Genomic DNA, 12,466 nt, shown 5'->3' with positions numbered 1-12,466 from the left:
ATAGGATTACTGAGTGAGCTCTGATAAAAAAGGGCATTGTGTGATTTTGGATCATGGATGAAGATGCCTATTCTAGTTATGTAGTTCTCCTTCCAGGAAGCATCTAACACCTGGAAGCAGGCCAAAATATCATGTGTACTTCTCAAAAAAAATAAGGCAATCTATTTTCAAGTTAAACTAAATCAGCCTACTAAAGTAGCGGCGGAAGAATAAAATGTTTTTCATCTTCTTGCTGCCCACATGGCCACATCTCGTACATGATGAGCTGATAGCATTGATCCTATGATGAAGGTTTTGTGCTGTTGGAAATGCTCTCCTCATAAGCCTCCAAGCAAAAGGTTTGCACCCTGCGAGGAAGAAATTTGTGTTTCCAGGTGTTTCTGATTATGAATACTATCTATGTACCTAAGTTTGTCGTGAATGGAAGAATATCACTTTGTATGCACGTTCTGTGTTACATTCTCCTATTTGTTCCTGCATGATAGCTTGTAACAGCATCATTAATAGAGAGATTTTTTCTTCATCTCAGTTTTTATTTTGTTCACAAAGATCATTTTCTGGGGGCGAGTCTGGGGGAACACTTCTCGACCTTGGAAAGTTGAAGTGAGTTGTGAATGAACTGCAACATAAGTTTACTATATTCTTAACGTTCAGCTATCCATTTGCGTATTTGACAACTGAACATGATTTCAGAGATTCATCTTGAAACGTCAGGTTTCTTGTTCTTAAAATAACATCAGCCACCAGGACTGTTAAATGCACCTTTTACATAGATACCGGTTACCAATAAACCCCACCTAACAGTAATTCGAACAGCTCGTAAACACTTGCAAAGCCTCGATGGGCACATCCCAGTACTTTTGGCACAAGACAAGCATAATTTTTTTGGCCCGTATTGATGAACATACTAGGATACAGTGGAGGTGGAGCTTCAGCTTGTTTTGACTTTTGACCCACTAAGCTAGTAAAAGTGGCCATCACCTTTTTTCTGATTTTAGGGTGATGTATCATAAGAAAGCCTGCCATGACTTTGCAATTACTGTATTATCTGCAAAACATGTAGTCTGTTGAATCAGTGCAATCCATGGGAAAACAAGCATTAGATATGGTGCAAATCCATCGGTTAATAAAATAAAAAATGCTTCTAGGTATTATAACTGAAGGAAAAGTGAAAAAAACAAAAAAAAATGAATAAGACCAATAAAATTGCACAAATTGTAGTGTCATGAATGAAAAATCCCAATAACATAAGAAAGCAAATTCACTAGCACACACATCCGTTTCACAATGTAAGTCATTGTAGCATTTCCCACATTCATATTGATGTTAATAAATTTAAACATATATATCTATCTAGATTCATTAACATTAATATGAATGTGGGAAATACTAGAATGACTTACATTGTGAAACGGAGGGAGTAGAAGTGAACATGCTGACCATTCACATGTAATACATTTTGGGAAGTCATTATTAAGTACTTGCTCAAGCAAAAGAACATTTTTGTCATGATATGTTCACTGATAAGTTAATTAGGAAAGAACGATATTATATTGTTCGATGTCTGTGGATCTGAAAAATAATGCTCACTACATGATGAAAATGGATACTTGCACAATAAAAACAAAAGATAGTTTGTAATACTACAATATACAAATGAGCAAACTGGAAATTCTGATAGATAGTGGTGGAATGATAGATACTTGCATAGCTGAAGGATGGTTGTTGCCTGATGGTTCCTGTTGAGTGGTCACCTCCTCCACTCTTTTGGGAACTCTACCCAATGTTCTAAACGAGTGACTGTGAGCAGCACCTCAAATCAGCAGCAGGTGTCCTCTCACTGCATACACAATGATTCCTACAAAATCAACAAGCCCATGTTTTGAAATATAAGAGCTGCCAGTTCAAAAATATAACATGTAATCAATGTTTCCTTGATTATTGGGCAATTGATGGACAAGATTTGCAAATGGAATCCACATAGACAAAAAAAATCTGTAATGAAAAAATAAAGTACGTTGTGTTCAAATTCTCACAACAGACACCATTTTTTTTTCGTGACTCGTGAGTTGGGACAGCAAAAGAGCAAATTGCAGCAGTGAGAATTTGTTGTCTAGTTCTAGAGAAAAGAACATGGACGGAGCGAAGCAAAAGATACATTGTATACTGGCTAAATTGCCTAGAAAATCAGGAATGATAGAGAGTAAATTGGCGCATCCAAACGAGATGGGGGGAAATCATTAAACAGAAAATTTCAATTCAAGTGCATCCAGCCAACCAAAAAAAATCTGAAATTTGTTCCTAGGCATCCTTGCAGCGCTTTAAGACAAAAAAAAACAAGGATTTATTCATCCTTGCTCTTGCCGTAAGTGCATGCACATGAACCAATTTTCAGAAAAAAATGGACAATACTTTCTTAGGAAAAAAATGGGCAAGACTCATGTACAGATACTACCTTTTTATTAAAAAAGAAGTTCAGTAAGATGAACTGCTAAGCCTGGGGCTTCAGATCCCCAATGTAGTAGAACCTGAAAAAAATTGAAGAAATCGAAGCACACAGTAACTTGTACTAATTGCTACGACCAAAAGGAAGAACAAACGAGGCAAAAAAGGGAGGACAAAAATCTTCAAATGTAAGTACTACTTTGCATGATTACATCTCCAGAAAAGAAGCATGAGTTCCAACATCCAAACATATCAGGAGGCAGCGCTTGATGTAAAAAAGGTAAAAGTGTAGGTCGGGAGGGCATACCTCTCATCGGTGCGTGGGGTGGTCACGCACCCAAAGAGAAAGCTCCGTGAACGAGAGGACGGTGGATGCCATGTCCTCTACTCAAGCGAAGATTGTCGGCGGCTAGGCAAACGCACAGCGGCGACTGCAGTTGCGGGAGGAAGTGGGCGCGGTGGTTCGGGGGAGGTAGACTCGAGCCAGTCCGACACCGGTGCGAGCGCGTCCGCGGTCCGCTCCTTCCAGGACGGAGGTGCGCGGCGGCGCCTCCCATTGCTCATGGGCTCACAAGCCCGGGGTGTCTCCGAGAAAGGGGATCTTGGCGGCATGCGTGTTCAGGCCCCAGCGGGGCGCCACATGCACCTGTACAGAAGTATGTTCTGGTATCACTAGTGAACATAGTTTGGTTTCTTTTAACATTTAAACCGCAAAAATTGATGTTAAAATACAGAATTCAGTTGTGCCTGCACACTGACATTAGTATATATAAAATTGACATGAACCGTTTTTTATAGAGGGAATTGCACAGTTGTCAGCATCGTATCCAGTTGATAAACGGATGCAGCAGATTACAAAATTCCCTTGTCTAATCATCCAATGTACAAGGAGCATACTAGTTAATAGAAAATGCAGAACATGAGGGGCTTTTCTTTTCTGGCCAATTTGTTAAACCGCTTCGCTAGAACATTGGAGACGAGCAAAAATGCAGTTAATGTAGTTGGGATAACGTACCACTGCCTGGGTGTACTTGGTGTTCAGGAATGTCAAGATCAACTGAACTGCACCCTGCTGGAGTCTTCCCAACTCCTTTATGGCGCCTTTGATCTAGGAAATTTGGCGAAAATGTTTTCTGGTATCATTTGTGAAGATTTTTTTTTAACATTTCAGCCACAATAATCGATGTTCAAATACAGAATTCAGTTGTGCCTGCTGATTGATATTAGCATATAAAATTAACATGAAGCGTATGGTTATTTCTATGCCAGCAGCCCAGCAACAGTTGATAAAGGGATGCAGCAAAACACAAAATTTCCTTGTCTGATTCATCTAATGTCCTTGGCTAATCACCTATGTACCAGAAGTATTGTTAATAGAAAATCCAGCACATGAGACAACCAAAAAATGCAGTTAATGTAATTGGGATAACGTACCACTGCCTGCGCGTACTTGTTGTTCGGGAACATCGAGCTCAACTGAACTGCACCCTGGAGTCTTCCCAACTCCATGGAGCTCCATCTTTCTCCTCATGCGTTCAGCCTGCTCCCATCTCTCCGATGAGGCCATGATATTTGATAGCAGTATGTACTCTGCATCGTTGGTTGACACACGACAGGAGTGCAATTGGTGAATCTCACTTGATACGAGTTCAGACATCTCTGCATCGCCATGCACCCTGCAAGATCCGAGTAAGGAGCCCCAGATCACCTCGTTTGGTTGAACAAGCATGTTCTTGACAATCTCATAAGCTTCTCTCAATCTTCCAGCACGGTCCAGGAGGTCAACCAGGCAACCGTAATGCTCCACTGCAGCAGCAACCCCGTAAACATCGAACTTGTTGAAGATTCTTAGTCCTTCATCTACAAATCCTCCATGCGTGCAAGCTCCAAGCACAGCGAGAAGTGTGATCGCATTAGGCTTCTGGTCCGAACACTCCATCTTGGAGAACAATTTAATAGCCTCTATGCTCTGTCCATGGCTGGAAAGTGCTGAGATCATCGAGTTCCAGCATTCGGTATTCCTCCATTGCATGTTGTCGAAGATCTTTCGTGCGAAAGCGAGGTCACCGCACTTGGCGAACATGTCAACCAGGCCATTCAGAACGAACTGGTTCTTCCGGATACGGTGCTGGATGATGAAACTATGTACCTTTCTTGCTTGCTCTAGCGAACCGAGCTGTGCACAGGCAGAGAGCACCCCTGCCATGGTGAACTCGTCCGGCTTAATCCTGTCATCCAGCATCGAGTGAAATGCTTCCAGTGCCTTCTCGGAGCATCCTATTTTGGCATACCGGCTATCAGCGTGTTCCAATTCACCAAGTTTCGCACGGGTATTCTGTCGAACACCGCCTGCGCTTCGTCGGCATTGCCAGCCTTGAAGTACCCGGTGCCCATGGATGACCACACGAACGCGTTCCGCGCAGGCATCTTGTCGAACAGCTCCCTCGCGGTCTCCATGTCCCCCCCGTCGCCACGTAACCCTGCATGGCCACGGTCCACGTGACGAAGTTACGCATGCCCGGTGGCGCGGCCTCAAACCACCGCCGCGCCTCCACCATGTCGCCATCCTCCGCGAACCCCCGGATCAGCGTCGCCCACGTGACGGGCGTCTGTGAGCCCATGCCGGCAAACAGCGCCTCCGCGTTGGCCAAGTCGCCCGTCGCCATATGCCCGGCGAGCATGGCATTACACGTCACGGCGTTCCGGTCCGGCATTCTGTCGAACACCCCGCGTGCGTCGGCCAGGAGGCCGCACTTGCAGTACACCGGACACTAGCGTGGTGCCCACGAGGCGGTCATGGGCGTTGGCGGATTTCACGGCCTTCGCGTGGAGCACCCTGCCGAGGATGGCAAATAGTGATGAAGGAGTCAAATAGTGTTGCTCTGTTGCAAATGGGTAATACGACTAAATTGACAGAGGTAACAAATCCCACAAATCACAAGCAACAAAAGTGACACGATTGATTACAAACTAGCCATTCCAAGCAGTGGCATAGCCAGGAATTTTTTTGTTGGGTAGTCCTATTTCAGAAGTTCACATCACACATGAAAATTTTTCAAACACCGCAAACACCATGTATAAGTACAAATTTGGTTAAAAGGCGATGCAAATACCCAATAAAACAATACCAATCTTACAATAACAGAAGCGATCTATTCACATTCAATCATTCACAAATCACAAATCCGCATCCTATGCTATGAGCTAATCAATTAGCCATGAGTATGATCAATGAGGCAAGATAATCAGTAATCACAACTTGCATATTCACAGGTTTACTAATCACAAAACATTATGATAGTACTCTAGTAGCAATCACAGATTGCATTGCTTGTAAAGTTGGCCTGCCCCAGAAGACTGCCCTTGTTGGCTTTCAATATAAGCCAGGTCCTTGTGACCTTTTTCTCTAAAAAATCACATATTGCATTATGAAGCTATGAGCTAGAGGAGTAGAGTTCTAGAGCCCAGAAGTAGAGGAACCTCACCAGCAATGTGGCACCGGCATGGGCGCATGGCAGTGAGAGAGCCAGCAAGCCAGCCAGCCACGGGGTCTTGATCTCGCCATCTCGGCTCTCAGCTGGCATCCCGAGTTCCCATGCCGAAGCCGATGGCAGCGACACGACATTGAGCGGGAGTGGATTTGTGTGGCGTAGGCCACAGGCTAGAACGGCTGTGACCAGCAATCCGGTGAGGAGAGGTGGAGCGGCGAACAACCGGACAGGCAGAGAGGAGCCGGCCGACGACCTAGCATTGCTTGGCTCTATGGCTCACCGCTGACCGTCGAAGCAATGAAGAAATAGCGTCCTGCGTTCGCGGCGGCGCGGCGCGGCGCGGACCCACGGGCAAGGGTAGGCCTAGGATTTTCAACTTGGGTATTTGAAACTAGAAGAGAAAAAAATTTTCAACCCAAAGTCTAATAGTTGTATAATATATAACGGTATAGTGTTCATAGAATCGACCATAAACTGAATGTGTTAAGCATATTAAAGAACAGTACTAAACTATTAATTGACAAAACATATCAAATTTATAGAGCATAGAAAATGGCAAAATGATAAGAAATCTTACAATTCAGAAAGGAACTTTCGGCTTCTTGATATTAAAACATGTGCACTGATAAATACTACAATATGGTATTCCAATTTAAGTACTAATAACATTGATTACACTGCTAAATATGTGCACTGATAAATACTAACTCTGCTACAAAGTTTCACAAATCAGTGAATCACAAGTTTCGAAGTTCAATTTTTCAACCATGAACCATCCCTGGATGGCTGGATTCAAATCCTAAACAAAAAATGTTCAACCATGAACCATTCCAGATTCCTGGATTCAAATAAACCAAATCCTAAATCCTAAATCAAATGAACCATCCTAGATTCAACTGTGAACAACTCCTGATCCAAAATGTTTCTAACCAAAGTAACCATCCCTGGATTTAGGCAGTACAGAGCTATGGGCAGGGGAAGAATTACCTTCGTCTGGAGCTCCGGGCGGCGTCGCGGCCCGGGGAGGCGCCGAGGCGGTGCGGCGCAACTCGGCTACCGCGCGACGGGCAACAGCCGACGGTGCGATGGGCGAGGGCGATGCGCTGCCGCCGACGACGGTCGACCGTCGATGGCGAGTTGACAGCGGCGCATCGGCGGTCGGCCGGTCGCTCTCCTGTCCTGGCTGTGGCAGCAGGATAGGGTTAATTAGATTTTGGGCTGTTCTTTTGTTATTGGGCCAATGGGCCTGAAATAATGAGGAGAGAAGGATGGTGAGGGAGAGGGGCTGCTGGGCTGGGCCAACGGGGAGAGATTGAAGGAGATGGGCCAGATTCGGCCCAAAGGTAAGAGAGGGATTTTAATTAACTTTTAATTTAAATAATTGCTGAAACGATCTTTCATCTATATCTATATCTATCTACACGTGGCATTTGAAACTCACGAAGATAAAGATTAATTTAGAGCACGTAAAAGGGAAAAGCTATTAACACATGATTAATTAAGTTTTAATTATTATAAACTTGACAAATGGATATATTTGATATTTTAAAACTTCTATATAGAAAGTTTTCGCATGTAACGTACCGTTTAGTAGTTGGAAAACCGTGCTAATAGAGATCGAGGTAAAATCTATATTTTCATCAGAAAATAATAGGGCGTATATCTATATCTATATATCTATATCTATATCATCATGATCATGATCATGAGAAAAGAAATGTACCAGTTTCATCCATACTGATTATTTTTAACACTTAGATCTTTTCATCCAACAACTGATATCGCGAGTTGATCCGTCCATGCAATTATTGGTCTCCCACTCCGCATAAACAGCGGTTACAGAAATTAGCTGCCGCCGCCATCGCCAACCCGCTGCCGCCGCCTTCTCCCACGCTCGCCCTACCCCACCGCCACTGCTCGTAGGCGGCGGGGTTGCTTTCATCGTCAGTCGCCTCCATCTCCACGGCTAGGTGAGAGGACAGAGAGCCAGGATCGCCATCGCCATTGATCCTCCTTCCAGGACGTTCTCTCTTCCCCACGCTCTCATATCACCCCTCCGCCTCGCCACCAGCGTCCCTGTCATTGTCGTCGGGATTATCTTCACCAATACCTTCCCACGACGATCCATGGCCCAGGCGCCATCCGTGCACCCAAAGCCCGATGACCTCGCATTGCGCCCAAAGCCCAAAGATCGAGAAAAGGGACTATATAGCCTATAAACGTCATTTAGAAGCGGTAATTTCATTCATAAATTATCCAAGGGAAGCCGGTGCAATCACAAGACACGGATGTGAGAACCATTTGCTCCTCCTCGCCGTCGCCCCATTCGGAAATCAAGAACTCTGACTCTGGTTTGCTAAGACATAAAACACGCGAATATTAGAGAAGAACATAATATCAAATAATTAGAAGGGGTGTGGGTGTGAGGCTTCGAATCCAGGTCGTCTAGCTCACCACCTTGTGGAGTTAGCCGGAAGACCCTGGGTGTTTCCCTTGTTTGCTAAGACATGAAGATCAAAGAGACTCTTTTGTCTTTGCTAAATGATGTTCAGGCTATTAAGTAATATATTTAAATCTCTCCCTCCCAATCTTTAAAATTTAGGCAATTTTCTCTTCGAAGAGTACAGAAAGCACATATTCGATTTCGATTCACATTGAGATTTGTCAGACGATGAGTACCACATTCAACAACAATGGCATCATCATCATCATCCTCGGTAGCCTACCTCGTACGGCTGTCCGGCGCTGACGCCTCGGACGGACAAGTACACCACCCACCCGGACCACCTACCCCACCACCGCCGCCGCCGCCTCGCTTCGCCGGCGGAAGCTGTCCACCGTGCACATCACCACCCCGTCGAACGTCTCCGCGCCGGCGTCCGCGTGCCCCTCGATGCGCTGTGCGCGCGTCCCGAACCGGCCGTCCATGATCCGCCTCGCCATCTCCTCCCGCCGCACCGCCCAGTCCGCACCTTGCCACCCGAGGTGGTAGCTCACGTGGACGGGTGGCGGCGGCGGCGTTGTGCTGCGTCCCTCGCCAGGCTGTCCCTCGGCGTTGTGAGCTTGTCGCGCCACCGCACGAGCGGGCGGTTGGTGATATGCCAGCCGTCGGCCTCCTCGACGGCTGTAGTGGTCTGTACGCACATGGTCACGTTAATATTCCAAAAGTTTTGACAAAATTACACCGAAAGATAAACAATGTATTCATGAGTAATGTGAAATAGAAATCTTACATGTTTGAATTTTTATCAATTATATTTTATTTGCATGTGGTTAAGTTCAACCCTTTCATTGTCGATGGATGACCTAAAGATCCAAGAAATAAAACAAGAAAACTACTAACAACCATCCCAAGGGCGATGACAGCAGAAGCATAAGCGGCAGTGGCCATAGGACGCCCTCTCTGATGCCATGTTGAATATTATAAGGAGAGATAGATATACTGTAGATATTGGACACATTGTATTGTGCCTCGGAGGGCTAGTATATTTAGATTACATGGCTTGGATATCAAGCAATCTCACATATATAGTACTAGTGAGTAGAAACTAATCCTATCTTACCATAACAACACAATACATTATGATCATATCCATATACTCTCATTATGTTAGGCAAAGAAGATGAGCCGAGCTAGACTTGTGTGGGCATCGTCTAAGCTATTTCCTGTACTACTAGTGAATATTGATTTCGAAAATCCAAAAAGTCCAACGAGTCTCCCTGCCTCAAAACGTGTTATTCCGTTTCGGCCCACTCCTGGATTGGTATCCCTCTTCGCTAAAACTGGTACGGCGCGGCGCAAGGGTAGGGTGACGAGTACTTCGTTATCGTCTTGCCCTTTTCGCTCATACGCCGCTGTTGCTCGTTTGGCGATGGAGCGAAATCATCGTCAAGGTTTTGGCAACGGTGGCAACGGAGGCTATGCGCCACGCGGGTTTCATCCGGGATTTGGTGTTGGAAATCAACATGGTGGTGCTCCGAGTGGAAGAGGGCGTGGTCGCGGGAGAGGGAGGTCGGGCGGTCGCCCTGGGTTTCGCCATGATCTCTCTCACGGTGGTAGATGGAATAATTCTAGTGGAGGTCATGGGTGGAGGGGTGGCTTTGGTCTCAATGCTAGTCCGAGTGGAGGTGGATTTAATGGCGCTGGGTTCTAGCCTTCTTTTGGATCTGCTGTTCGGCCAGATGGAGGTGGAGTTGGTGCTGGTAACCTGGTTTTTGGTGCGGTACCAGGGATGTCTGCTCCAGTTTTCCCGGCTGCTGGCGGAGGTGTGTTGCCGGCTGGCGCTTTGCTGACTGGTGGTGCGCCGGGGGGTGGATTGCAGATGGCTGGTGGTGATGTGCAGACTGGGGTTTTGCCGGCTGGCGCTGTGTCGACTAGTGGTGCGCCGGGTGGTAGATTGCAGACGGCTGCTGGTGGTTTGCAGTCCGGCGCTTTGCTGACGGGTGGTGTGCCAGGTGGTGGGTTGCAGGCTGGCTTCCCGACGAATGGTGCTACTCCTGGTGCCGGGTCAGCTGGGGCAGGTGATCTTTTGCTAACTGGTGGTGTGTTGGCTGCTACATCAGCTGTTGCATCGGAGACTGTTTCGTTAATGAAAATTGCTGATTCAAGAAAAGGAAACTCCCAACAGGATAGGTTAAAGGTGGATGGAGGTGGGATTCAGACTAGAGGTTCGGGGGCAATGGTCTCCAATATTTCTAGTGGTCCTACTGCTGGTGGTCCTGCTGGGGGTTCTATACCTAGTGGAGGAGCTTTTGGTGCTTTTTCTCTTGCTCCTTCCACTTCGGTATATAGAGGTGGTAAGGATTCTCAGGTTCATGGTGAGCCGGTTCAACATGAGATGGCAGCTTGTGTGGTTGATGTTGACAAAGGCAAGTCAAAGGTAGAAAGTAAAGGATCAGGTAAACCTTATTGCTTTAGATGTCTTACAAAGGGGCATACGATGCAGGATTGTTCTTCTAAGTTTTATTGTGAAATTTGTGAAAGTGTGGATCATGTTGCTATCCGTTGCCCAACTTTTAGATCTACAGTTAAACCTACTGCTCAGTTATGTGGTTATGCTACTGATGGTCTGGGATTTTTTTCATATTCTTCTCTCAGCTGGTCATAAAATTAAACATGAGCCTAGGGCAGCTTTGATTAAGGTATCAAAGGGTAAGCTTTCTGTAAATGATGTTATAGCTGAGTTGGAAAGGTTAATTCCTGGTAGATGGAGGTGGGTTGTTCATGACAATGGTGATGATACTTTCCGCACCATGTTTCCGTCTGCTACTGAATTAAGGCGAATGGTGGAATGGGGTAAGGTGCATACTAAGGTTGGTGAGGCTAAGATGGAGATAGCGGAGAGAGGTGTTGGTAATGAAGTTAAATATGTCATTCCAAAGGTTTGGGTGCAGTGTAAAGGTCTTCCCTCTGAATTAAGAGAGTACTTAATTATTTGGGCGGTTGGCTCTATTCTTGGCATTACAAAGGCTGTTGATATGCTCTTTACAAGAAGGTATGATATTGCTCGTTTACAAGTTTTGGCCCTTGACCCATCTCTGATCCCTGATGTCGTTGATGTGGTTATTGGTGATCACTTGTATGAGTTGGCTTTTAAGGTGGAGCCTGAAAGTGGGCTGACGAGCCTGTTCCGATGGAAATGGAAAATATGGATGATGGTAATCTTGAGGAAAAGGATGATGGAAATATGAAATAGGTTTCAGGGAAGGAAGTTGGGGGTGATTTTGGTGGACAGTCTAGTGGAGGTGGTGGATTGTCCGTACCTTCTGCTCAGTTGAGTTTGTTACCTGAATATGATGGGTTGACTGCTTCTGACGAGGAGTTTGATGGCCTGGAGGGAGAACCTGTAGTGGTTGAAAAGCTGAGAACTCAGGAAAGTCTGGGGACAAAACTTGCTGCAATTCCTGAAGCAGTAATTTCACCTTCTAGGAAGAGCAAGAGAAGAGCAAGTGATAGCGATCAGATTGTTCTTGAAAGAGCTGAGAAGCTGAAAGCTAAAAAGAACTTGGTGTATATGCAGGCTAAAGGTAAGTCTCAAAATAATATTTCTTTTTTACAATTTACAAATGAACAAATATCTGCTTCTCTTGATAATCTTGGTGTCATTACTTTGGGTACGAATTTTTTATTAGATGATGTTATTAATGATTCAAAGAGTATAGAGGAGAAGAGATTAGGGAATTTTGTTTGTAGTTCAGTTAATCAAGCTTCTACTTCAATTGTTGAGAGTGAGTTATTAGATGACCATTTGGATGATAATACTCTACTTCAACACTTATGTGGTGATATTATGGAAGAGGTGATGGATTTTAGTGGTGTAGATGATAATTATTCTCAGGCCACTTTGAATTCTTTGGTCCCTTCTCCTAATACTAAGAAATCTGCTAAGAAGGGTAAGAAAAAGAAATCCATAAAACAATAGTTTCTTATGAAAGGGATTTTTTGGAATTGTGATGGGTTTAAGGACCCAAAAAAACATAAGTTCGTTTCTGATTTAACTAAGAAGCATCAGCTTGATTTTATTGCTTTG

General features: G+C 45.0%; 1 pseudogene; it reads right to left on the bottom strand.

Moving 5' to 3' along the window:
• Positions 1–696: 696 nt before the first annotated feature.
• Positions 697–8,879, bottom strand: LOC127755704 (pentatricopeptide repeat-containing protein At3g21470-like; annotated as a pseudogene).
• Between the last annotated feature and the right edge of the window lie 3,587 nt (positions 8,880–12,466).

This window comes from Oryza glaberrima, chromosome 11 (genome assembly GCF_000147395.1).
Source record: "Oryza glaberrima chromosome 11, OglaRS2, whole genome shotgun sequence".
NCBI classification, from domain to species: Eukaryota; Viridiplantae; Streptophyta; class Magnoliopsida; order Poales; family Poaceae; genus Oryza; species Oryza glaberrima.
Note: the sequence above shows the minus strand (reverse complement) of the source record. Positions and strands in the feature narration are given on the sequence as shown.